The sequence below is a fragment of the Leptonychotes weddellii genome, chromosome 10, assembly GCF_054177405.1.
Source record: "Leptonychotes weddellii isolate Sample4059 chromosome 10, ASM5417740v2, whole genome shotgun sequence".
Taxonomy (NCBI): domain Eukaryota; kingdom Metazoa; phylum Chordata; class Mammalia; order Carnivora; family Phocidae; genus Leptonychotes; species Leptonychotes weddellii.
In genome coordinates this window covers 71,248,501-71,260,721 of record NC_138378.1, presented here as the reverse complement: position 1 = coordinate 71,260,721, position 12,221 = coordinate 71,248,501, and the positions used below count along the sequence as shown (strand labels likewise).

Here is a 12,221-nt window from a genome sequence, read left to right as displayed (position 1 = left end):
ATGACCATGAGGGAGAGGTAAAAAAAATATCTCAGAGGCTCTAGGAATGAAGTTTTTGAGGTGCAGAATTGGTGCCACCAACTGCCTACTTCCAGACTTTCAGCTTCATGAGAAGTGAATCCTCATTTGTTTAGCAAATTGTAAACCAACCTTTATGTTATCTACAGCTGAAAGCAATTGTATCTGATACTCCTTAAAATGTTGCATTCAGGACTAAGCATGATGTTCCAGCATTATGTGACCATAATGGGATGTGTTTGAGCTACTGTCTACCTTGTATCACCCAGAAGACCAACACTTTGGCAGCCTCATATGGTTGACTTGCGTTCTTCCTAGTAACAATAATAGTTGAAACTACCATTTATTAAAGGATGATTATTTGCCATATATTATTTGTTTAACATGTATAAGACACTATACTGAGAATATAGTAGTAAATACAACAGATAAGTTCCTGCCCTTACAGCCAAGTAGAATTATTCTTTTCTTAAAAAAAGATTTTATTTATTTATTTGACAGAGAGATAGAACACAAATAGGCAGAGAGGCAGGCAGAGAAGCTGAGCAGGGAGCCCGAAGCGGGGCTCGATCCCAGGATCCTGGGATCATGATCTGAGCCGAAGGCAGACACTTAACTATCTGAGCCACCCAGGCGCCCTGAGTGGAATTATTCTTAATCCTAGCAACATTTCAAACTATATATTATCATTGTCGTTTTTGTACATATTAGGTTTGTGTCCAACTAAAATCCCCAAATGCTTTATACTTGAACTTCTGAGAAAATTGGTTTCTCCATTCTGAAGTTTATCATAGCTGTAGGGTTTCATGTAATTAATTTAAATTTTTTCTTATTTTTGGAAACAATCTCAAATTTACAGAATAGTTGCAAGAACATATTTTACCCTGAAACAATTGAGAGTAGATTTACGACATGATAGTCCAGCACCCCTGAATACCTTATCGTGTATTTCCTAAAAACAAGGGTATTCTTTTACATAACCACAACTGTTGAAATCAGTAAATGAAGATGGATATAATATTACCATCTAATTATTACACAGTATTTGAATTTTGCTGTTTGTCCCAGATATGTTCTTTACAGCAAAAGGATTCGGGTCAGGATCACACATTGCACTTAGTGCTCAAGTCTCTTGAGTCTCCTTCATTCTGGGGTAATTCTTTTAATTTCCTTGATTTTCATGTCTTTGACACTCTTGAAGATCACAGACCATTTATTTTGTAAAATTTAATTTTGTCTCATGTTTCCACACAAATAGATTCATGTTCTGCCCCTTGAGTAGTTATGTCAAAGCAATGATGCTGTGCTCTTGGCATTGCATTTTTTTTTTTTTTTAAATTTTATTTATTTGACAGAGAGAGACACAGCGAGAGAGGGAACACAAGCAGGGGGAGTGGGAGAGGGAGAAGCAGGCTTCCCGCAGAGCAGGGAGCCCAATGCGGGGCTCGATCCCAGGACCCTGGGATCATGACCTGAGCCGAAGGCAGACGCTTAATGACTGAGCCACCCAGGCGCCCCTTGGCATTGCATTTTATCAGGTGGTACACAATTTCAAGTTGTCCCCTTAACTGGTGAGGTTCACCTAGAGCACCTGTTTGTTTTTCCATGGTAAATGATTATTTTTCCCCCTTGTAATGAATAAGTATTTCATAGGGAAGTACTTTCAGATTGTGTGAACACCCTGTTTTTCAACAATTTATTCATTCATTTATTTATGTCACTATGGACTCAAAGATTCCAATCTTATTAAATAGATTATAATCCATTACCGTCGTGATTATGGTGCTCAAATTATTTCAGACATGTCCAGCGGGAGTTTCCTAAAGCCGGTTTCTGTGTCCTTTTGATGTGTTCCCATTGCTCTGTGAGTTCTTCTTGCTCTCTGACACAAGATATTCCAGGCTCATGTACTTTCTCCACTCTAGCCCTAGAAATGGCTATTTGTCCAAGCAGTGCTAGTCCTCTTAGAAGAGAATGGTGTGTACAAACCAAGTCCTGGGTCTATCTGAGCCTCTCTTTTCATCCCTCTACGCTGTGCTTAGACCCCCAAACATGACATAGGAAAAGGCTGAGGCCTGGCTGTGAGCTTGACAGAACTCCAACCCAGGACACATGCTCTCAGTCACACTGTGAACAGACAGGTCTGGCCCTCCTGTGCCATCGGTGAAGTCTTGGGTTGCAGGGTGTGCCCCCCTATAGGATCAGACCAGTTCCAAATCCTCTATCCAGCCCCCCAGTCCCATCTGTGAGAGGGGCCCAAGGGAAGTCTGCCCAAAAGGGGGCTTCAGAGTTAAACTTGAGGGGCTCCAACACAAGAACAAACTCTCGCTTTGTGCTTCTTGCAAACAGCTGGGGAGAAAATTTGCAAAGAGACTGTTGGGAAGGAAAGGAACAGAGAGCATCTGTGTGGGATATATGTATGCCCCCACCACATCAGACAGACTAAAGCTGGCAAAGGCCATTTACCCCAGCAGGTGCTTTCCATGATCTTTGCTTAAGCTGCTCTCGGGGCTGAGCACTGCCTCCAGCTGGGGTGCTTAGTTCTAGCTCACAACCCAGCAGAGGAAGATCCAACAGAGGAAAAGAAATATCCCTTAGAAGAGCAAGAGGGGACTGGAGCCAGGCCTGGTCATGAGCTCCACCTGCCACTTCTTAAGGCTGCAGGAGGGGCAAAGGGATCTTTCTGGTTTGGCCTCGTTCACCTCCTCAAGAGAAAGCCTCATAAGAAATGATCTTGCTGGACACTGTGGGAGGAAAAGAAGGAAGACCAGGCTGAGTGGATGGGCGAAGTAGCATTGAAGTTTCGTCCAGACTGACTGGGACTGCTGCTCGTTGCAGATGGAGAATTCGAGAAGGCACATGGGTGTCACTTTCTCAATGGCAATGGTAGACTGTAGGTTTTTTTGATTCTATTAGACCATCCCAGACAGAAGAGGAAGAGAGGAAAAGAGAAAGACTACTTTTTGGGACTGCGAAGATGAGAACATTTCCAGGCAGAAGAAGGTAAGGGAAACAAGGTTGCCAGGTCAGAGGCTAGATTATATAGAGTCTTGTATGAATTATGGAAGTGTACAAGGGGTGCTTTTGTGCAATGAAAAAAGAGTGCATCCCACACCAGAGTACACAGCTTAGCAAATAAAGCTCTGGTTGAATTTCAGCCTCCACTCATCCCCTCAACAGGGCATATGTGTGATCTATACAATTGTCCACAGTGTCCCTGAGGGTTGATTTATTACTGAGAGACTCTGAATTTGCTGCCTTTCCTGAGTGGAAGGAAATATGACCCAGGGAACTCTACCTTTCCTGCTGAAGATTTTCTCAGCCTACTTTGAAGCCTGAGTAGGCCATGGGGAGAAGTATCAGTGTAAGTTCTGACTAGGGAGGAGGAATTGTGCACCACCTAGGACCTTCCCATGTGAGAGGAGGAAGCACATTCCTAGCTCATGATGGATAAACACCCTTGAGTGGAGGATGAACTCCAGTGAAGACCACACCTGGCATCACCCAGAGAGGAAGAATTGCCACAACTTCAGGAATGAGGAAGAAGGCAGGAGAGGGCATCCCTTTGGGGCCAAGGGAGAGACTCCTTTCCCCCAGAGGTGGAATAGCCGTCCCCTGTGGCCAGGCTGTGGAGGGAGGCACCTGCATTCCCCAGGTAGCAGGTCACACTCCCTGAGCAGGTGTGGAGGGAGAGAGTTGAGATGACTCTTAAGCAGGGGAGTGGTGTATTTCTGTCAGGCAGGTCCTAAGGCCCTGGGGTGCTTCACTTTCTTTCTCTCAACACCACCACTTTTCCTATGACCTGAGCTGGTAGTTATCTTTGCCAGGCTGCCAGTCAGCTAGGGCTTACTCAAGCAGGAAAAATCATGAGCCCCAGAGTCTGGCTTTACAACAGGCCTCAAAGCCTGGTCACTTCCTTGACCCAGCAGGCCCTGACTGAGGGCAACCCATGCATGAAAGAATATAGGAGGGATGTGTGTGTGTGTGTAGGAGGTGATGTGGAATCTCCTCAGAGGGAGTCCTATGCACTGTGTGTCTTCTCATTAGAGCATTCTTACCTGACACTTGGGGAACATGGCTCCTCAAGCGAGGTAATCCCTGTGGGAATCACCACCTACTCTCACCTTAGTGTGCTATGGTTTATAGGAATTACTGAAGGAAGGGAAAGCTCATATTCAGTAGCTGTCCCAGCCATGGGGTGAGGGTTCTGCAGGTAGACTAAAGGGGACTGACCCTCAGTGAAGGGCTGCAGGGCTGTGGTGCTAGTTCTGGATCCACTGAAGGATGGAAGCCCCAAGGGTACCTTCTCCTCATTGCTCATCTTGTTCTTCCCCCACCCCCCAGAATGTTTTCCCTCATCCTTCATTTATCCTTCAGAAGCCACTTGATTTCTCCTCTGTTCCTAATAACTCTAGCCCCTCACATGCTTGTGATTTGGAAATGAGCAGAGCAGAAATTCAAAGTTCCATCTCTGAAAGCAAGACCCTCTGCCAATCTAGAAGTCACTGTGTGCAACTGACAATTCTGTGGGAGGGGTGATGTTGGTCCATATCCCTTCCCTGCCTTCCAGAGTCGCCCCCCCCCACTTCCTTTAGGGACTCTTTGACCCACAAATGTCCCCAGAGCCTCAGGCTTGGTGTGGTGTCCAGCTCAAGTCAACTTGGTCTTCCCAGAGATGTTGGTGGGACGTCACCACCACACTGTCTTCAGCCTGGCTCCCATGAGAAGAGCCGGAGATGAGGTGTGTGCGCACGCGATTATGAAGGCAGTGCTCCCAGGAGCAATCACAGGGAGTGAGGAAGTAGGCAAGGCAGGGACAGAGCCAAGCAAGGATGTGACCTCCGGTGAAGTCCGGCACCAGCCTGGCTCCTGAGAAGCTCCAGAGTAGAAATTACACCTTAGCCTTTGTACATCTTGAGGCAAGTTTGCTGACCTTTCATCTGTCCTCAGTCCTTGGCTACAGGTGACCTTGGCGGTTTATACATTCCTGCTCCTAGAGGGAAAAGTGGTTCCATTAGTGCAAGGTCAAGCCTCTGAGGAAGCTGCAGGTGCAGGTTGTTCAAAGCGAAGCACACACAGTCAGGAGCAGGGCTCTGAGAGGATCTGGGTGGAGCATCACCAGAGTATTCGGAGGTGAAGGGGTGACTAGCACCCAGCCGGAAGCAGTGGACATGGGCTAGGGCTTGGAGTAGAAGACCAAGGCTCACATGTGGTGGGCAGGGATGTCTTATCAGAGTGGAGAGATCGGGTATGGTTTCTGAGATCACTGTAGGCCTCCCTAGTAAGTCCTCTCAATATTCTTTTTTTGTGGGACCAATGGATTTTCATGGCAGAGTTCAAGGCTTTCTTTTCCAGAATTATATCTCTCCTTCCCACTCCACTCCCTTCTTCTAATTACCTGATTTTTTCATTCTTCTGAATTCCTGTATCACCTATAGTTGAATTCCTAAATCATCCACTCTCTGAGCTACTCCGATTGCCTAGCCATCCTTGTAGGGGGAGCTCACGGTAGTGGTTACGAGCACAGGCTTTGGAGATGGACTTGGACTTGACGCCCAGCTTAAACCTTTACCTACTTTGTGACCTGGGGCAAGTTATTTACCTTCTATGAGCTTTACTTTCCTCTGTAAAATTTGTAATAGTAATACCTACTTCAGCTATACTGTGAGGATTAAAATGAGTAATCCATGTGAAGTGCTTAGCAAAGTATCTGGCATGGTCCATGCCCAATAAATGCCAGCTCTTGTTTTGAAATGATGGTCATTATTCTTTTTTTAAATCTAAGACAAAATGTATGACATTCTTTACATAAAGAAGGACAATTTATGGTAACAAAAGTGGCCACTCTTCAAGGAGATAATCATGAACATTTCACACTTAACGAGAGGGCTCCAAAGTACAAGACACGAAAGGATAGAATTGAGGAGAGGTACAGACCCCTCAGCAGTAATGGTTGGAGACCTCAATACTCGGATTGTCATATTCTTGTATGCAGATACATCTCCACACTATACTGCAATCCAGGATAGGCACCAGCTGCAGTACCTTATGTACTGAAGTAGGTGTTCATATATGTGTGGGGTTTACACATAGAAAATTCTGGACAAGGAGACAAAGGATTCAGCCTCCGCCGCACTCCCAGTTTCACAGCAAAGCCCAGGATGTCCATGCTCCTCACACAAAGCTACTTCCCCAGTTGAGGGCAGGGCATCTGCCAGGAAAAGTGCCCCCCTGGCACTATCCCACCTCTTCACGACACCAGCACCAAGAGCCTCATGAAGGAGGCCCCCTGACCAGCTCTCTGGGAAGAAAGATGTACAAGACTATGTGGGAAAAGGTAGCAGAAATGAAGGCTGGAAGTCACCCCAGTGGGGAGAGTAGGGAGGGCAGTGATGGAAGTCCCCACACATTCTGTTCTCCCCAGAACAGCCATGGACCGCAGTCCCCGGCTTGTCAGAGAGCAGAGAGCAGGTTTGACTCTGTGTTTCCAGGCTAGCCCAGGCTGACTTGGATGTTACTCAGTCCTGGGTGTGGTCACCCCAGCTTCTCTCCTAGTCGGTCTTTTTAGAGCCTTATCAGTCCCGGCACTGCCTTCCCAGTTTCAATCCTTGCTTGTCCCTTTTTCCCGCTGCCAAGGGAAATGAAGCTGACCATGCTCTGGAGGCGCTCATCCACCAGCTGCTGCCTCTCCTGGGTGGGAAAACAATGTTTTCTTTCATCCACAGCCACTGCCCCGGGAGGGATGGGTAGGGTATGCATCTTGTTGGAAATAAACAAAACCCACTCTGGAGAAAGGGATGATATTGGGGCTTATGTGAGGAGTTCAAGGTGGGCCAGGGGTGGGAAAGTTGGTGGCAGGTGTTTGGTCTCCCTGAGGAGATTCCAGCCATTTTGATTAAGCATGACAGAGCCCAGGAAAACTAGGACCTGCCAACAGGGGTTGGCACAGGAAAAATGAGACACAGCTGCCTATCAGATTGTTACACTCATGCTCAGTCTCTCCCTCCCTCCCTCTCTCTCTCTCTCTCCCTCTCTCTACACACACACACACACACACACACACACACACACACACACACATCAGTGTCCAAGATGGAGAATGAAGGATGCCCACTAATGCATTCCTCTACCTTCCAACTTCTCAGAAAACCAAATAACCCATACTCTCTTTCTCTGTGCATTGAAGCTAGTCTAACCTAGACAACCTCATTCCAGATCTTTGTACCAGAATCATGATACAACTCACCCTCTCAAGGCCTTCTAGGATCGGTAGGAAGTTAAAACTGTGGGGAAGACAGTGGGAGGTCGATGGGCCAGAACTTTTGCAGTTTCTTGGACAACTTTAAATCTGAAGAAAACTAAGGAGCTCTCCCTTTAGAGAGACATGCCTAAATCATAGTGATGCAATACTGTACATACAATTTTAGAAAGTCATGGGTCCTCCCCTCCAATACCTGTCTATCGGCCTTGCGTTAAGATCCCCCATCCTGAAGGATTCAGTCGCGAGGAACAGAGCTGCACAAGGGGCAGAACACAAACGATGCTGGCATCCAACACACCTGGAGTCCCAAGCTAAGTGATGTCATCCTGAGACTCAGGGACTGACAGGTGATGATGTCAAATGAGTGACACTTCCCCAAGAGAAATCATCCCTCGTGGAACACTGGCTCCCAAGGCCCTCAGGAGCTTTCTCAGGACCATCCATTAGGTTCCAGACCTTCCAGCACTTAGGGTACCACACTCCTGGGTCTGTGGGAGAGCAGGCCTGGAGTGGCTAAAAGAAACATTCTCAGGTGATGGGAAGCTTCATGGTTGATGAGGTAGGGGCTTAGGGGAACAATCAGGATGGGAGATGGACTGGTGAGTGAGTTGATTTAAACAAAAAAGTTTTAAATGTTGTTTTATGTTCATGTAACTCAGGGACCTGCCCACTGCTATAATCCTCAATGTCTCCAGGCCTTGAACACAGAGAGGGATTATGGTTTCCCTCACTTACATCTAAGGCCCTGAACCAACTCTTCTGGGATTGGTGGCTCTGAGACTATCTCTTTCTTTCATGGTAAACCCTCTCACCACCTGCGCCTGGAAGGGTATGACCTAGTCCTGTGGTCCCAGCAAGGCAACCATCACAGTTTATAGAACATTTCCCAACATTCCAGAAAATGTATGGGGTATGGGCTTTTGTTTGTGTTGCTGTCATGATTCAAAATATCATAGAACTGATAGGAAAGACGGTCCACTAGAGATAAGCCCAGAAAAAATGACACTGTACACATGGTGAGTGGGAGTAGAACTCTAGGTGCCACACACACACTCACACACACACCTAAACCACACTTCATACACATGATGAAGAAAAGGACAAATTCCTTTAATTCTCAAATGTTCAGCATGCATATTATCCCTTGCTTTGGATTGGTCAGACTTGGGACATCCATGAGACATTAAATAAGAGGAAGTTACACAGGCAGATAGTTCTGTGGGCCAGTCTTGGGCTAGAGAGGTCTGAGCTGGTGAGACAAATTTGGGAGTCAACAGCAGAAAGAGGGCATTTCAATCCCTGGGTACTGATGAAATGAGCCAGGGAGAGGGTGTAGACAGAGGAAAACAGAACCTGAGACCAAACCCTTGAACTGCCCCAGTGTTTAAATGGGTGGGTGGAGCAGACTAAACAGATGTGGACAGGGAGGGAGGAAGAGAACCAGGAGAGAGGCTGACCCAGAAACCAGGCTAGGGTCCAGGAGGAGGAAGCAGTCAGGTTGAAAGGATTAGGACAAAAACATAGCAGTCACTAGGGGTCTTGACAAGGGCCATTTCAGTGGTGCCAGGAAGGTAGGGGTCTTGACAGTGGGTAGAGAAGTCATTCTAGAAATATGGGTGGGAGGGGGAACGGAGAGGGGGTGCTGTAGCTGGGGGATATGAGAGAAGGGGAGTTTTTCATGTTTATTTTTTATGCAGATGGGAATGATTCAGAAGCGAAGGGGAGGCATCAAGGCAGCAGAAAGGAGAAAGAGGGGCTATGCCAGCCAAGACCTGAAGTCCTTGGGAAGATGTCTCCCATAGGAGACAGAAACTGGCATTTGGTAAGATGAGAGATATCTAACACTTCACGTGTGAAGGAAGGGAGTTAAAGTTTATTCAATTTAGCTGTGAGAGGAAATATTTCTTGCTTCTTTCTCTCCGGATGGTTTGTGTTTATAGGTGGGCTTGGGAGAAGTCTCCTTTAACAGCAAGATTCCTGGCAGTGGAATGAAGCCTGCCTGAGCTAATCAGAATTTCAAAGGGCTTATTTAGATGCACTTTATTGTATCAAAAGGGCATGGGTGAAGTGTGGGCTGTTTACCACTATCTAGGTCACACTTACTAAAATATAGAAATCTGAGCTCTCTTTAATCCTTAAGATGAAAACAAATATTTCCAGACAGCAGCGAAAGTACAAAGGAACATTCCATCAGCGTGGCCTCAAAATTGTAGAGTTAAAAAAAACCAAAAAACAAAATACAGGGCGCCTGGGTGGCTCAGTTGGTTCAGCGACTGCCTTCGGCTCAGGTCATGATCCTGGAGTGCCGGGATCGAGTCCCGCATCAGGCTCCCTGCTCGGCAGGGAGTCTGCTTCTCCCTCTGACCCTCCTCCCTCTCATGCTCTCTGTCTCTCATTCTCTCTCTCTCAAATAAATAAATAAAATCTTAAAAAAAAAAAATACAGTAAGTGTTGCAGTCAAATAGTCCAGGAAGCCAACACAACACCACTCTATTCTATTTTTGTCTAACTTTGTGAAATAATGATCTGGTCTTTACCCACACTCACTAACAGAAGAACAGCCAGTCACCGTTGGGAGTGAGTGTAATAGTTGTATTCCTTGGACATAGCCCAGATCTCTGGAAATGCACTGCCGGTGGTGAAATTCATCTCCCAGAGAAAAAGTTACTTGGGTTTTTTAAACTTTGTATTTCTTCTCAAAAAGTGAGGAAGAGATATCCAAGGAAACAGAAAAATACGCAGAGAAAGACAGTTAGTTGCTTCTTGAGTGCCCCCAGTGAAGCAGGTGTGAATATGCATTGCAGAAATGAAGGAAGGAGAGGCTTCCATGGGTTTGAGGAAACCAGGGCAAGTGCTTGGGATCTTTCTTCATGAGTAGTGCTCCCTTCAGAATCCAACCTGTAGCTTTCCCTTCCTTCCTGGGATTTCCTTCAGCATTTAAGCATTTGATCTTTGTCATAATTTCACAGGCTTTCTTTCCAGAGCTCTCTAGACATTTCCTGTTCTCTGAACACTCTTTGCCCATCCTCCTCACCAGAGGATTCTTACTCTTAAATTTGCCCCAACAGCAATTATCACTTTCCAGAACACATTAATTAACATTAGTTGACTGAACAACAACAACAAAAATGTGTCTGCTCTGGGTTAGGTAAGCATTGACATGCTACCCTAGGGTGGAACCACAGGCTCTGTTTGGTTTTTCTTTACTCTCTAGTCTCCATGCCCTCCCAGATTCAAGTAAGACAGACAGCCCAGAGGAAGCCATGGGGCCCAGTCTGCTTCCTTAACCACCTTGCTCAGGACATCCTGCAGTACCTGGGAGATCACACACCACTCAGGTTTTCAGTGAAGTTTCCAGGGCCTTGTGAAGGGTGGGAATGAGTGGAGAAGTCTGGGAGGGGCCCCTCGGCTGAACACCAGAAGGAGTGGGGAGCCTGCCAGCAAGCCCTAGAGGGTGACTCAGTGGGAAACAACTTTATAGAGAAGAGTGATGAGTAGGGATGTAGCCAAGAGAGGCATGAAGAGAAGACGCCTTTGACACATTATAAAGTCAATGTGGCATGGCGGTTTAGTCAGCATTTCTCCTGATTTGTACTGAGATCTCTCCTGGCCCAGCTTCTGTTTACACTCCAGCTCTGAACCCTGTGGGACCCTTGCTCATATGGGGGGCTCCTCCATCCCTGGCTTCCAGTGAGCTCCTCAACCATAACCGAGAGAGCAAAGGAAATCAGTTGCCTTTGGAGCCACTGATATCTTGAGGGTACATGGTGACCACAAAAACAAAGACTTGTGCTTGTGGTTTGGAATGTCATTCCCATTGTGAGGATGCGTGTAATCCTGCATATGCAGAAGCTTGCTTGTGGTTGAATGTGGGACAGATTACAAACTCTAGCATGTGTTTCTAAGAAACACTGATACCCTTTCCTTTGGGGATTATTATTAGACCAAAGATGTCACAGGAGGAAAACCAACCATGCTGACAGTCTCAGACTATTCCCCATTAGCTTGGCTAGCCAGGAGCACCAGCGCTAGTCCCAGTCTGCAAGGGAGGCCTCCTGCTTGCGGGCTCTGCTGTCACCCGAGCACAACGACAGCTCCAAGTTGGCAGTATCAAGTACATGCAAGATAGGACCTCTCTGCGGAGCCCTCTGTACCAGCTAGAGAGTCTGATCCAGAAAGAGTTGGGTGGGTCCCAGGCTAACTCATAAAACCTATTTTAACACTATTTTTTAAAAAGCCCTAATTGCCAAGAAACTGATATGTTATTGCCTGTTTATATGGGGAAGGGGAGAGTGTGGAACAAGGTGGAAAACAGCTTCTTAATCTTTACCTTTTTATATCTTTGTGAATTTTGAACCATACGAGCCTATTACGGACTTTTTTTTAGTAATAAGGAAAAAAAAACCTCATTATCTCAGGAAGTTTCTTCTAGCCAAGAGTTTCCAAACGGTGTTTCTTTAAAATTGCCTAGAGAAGAGAATTCACACCCATAGATCTTTATCAGGCGTGTGCTATGTGCCCTTGGCCTTTGATTCAAAGTGACCGCCTCCCAAAGGCCAGGGATGCCTCAAGCAATGCATATGGGATAATGTCATCGTCCCCAGTTTCCATAATCTCATGGCCTCTGAGAAAGGTGTGTAATGAGATGATTCCCTGTATCCCCAATCCCAAAGGGGGACCCCAGGGAGGTAGAAGGGCCTTTTGTAGACTGAGGGGAGGAGTAATCAGCACCGCGCCCCCTCACGTCTGACACAGACATACCCAACTTTGGGCTGGAGACCATCTGCTGTGGTTTATTTACCACCACAGCAATGAGGGGCTATGGTGGAGTCTGAAGGAAAGCTATGTATCTCCATATGCATTTTTTAAATGATTAATTTCTTTCTAGAACATTAAAGTAGTTGAAGAAATATTGAAAGATTGAAAAGTGGGTGTATTAAAA

The 12,221-nt window shown here is 46.3% G+C and overlaps 1 long non-coding RNA gene across 1 annotated transcript in view; it reads right to left on the bottom strand.

Annotated features, from left to right (window-relative positions):
- Positions 1 to 535: 535 nt before the first annotated feature.
- The window catches only part of LOC115938523 (uncharacterized), a 19,871-nt gene continuing 8,185 nt past the window's right edge, over positions 536 to 12,221 (bottom strand). The window contains exon 3 of the long non-coding RNA XR_004073608.2: positions 536 to 5,011. This is a non-coding gene — a long non-coding RNA (uncharacterized LOC115938523). The remainder of the gene's footprint in view (positions 5,012 to 12,221) is intronic.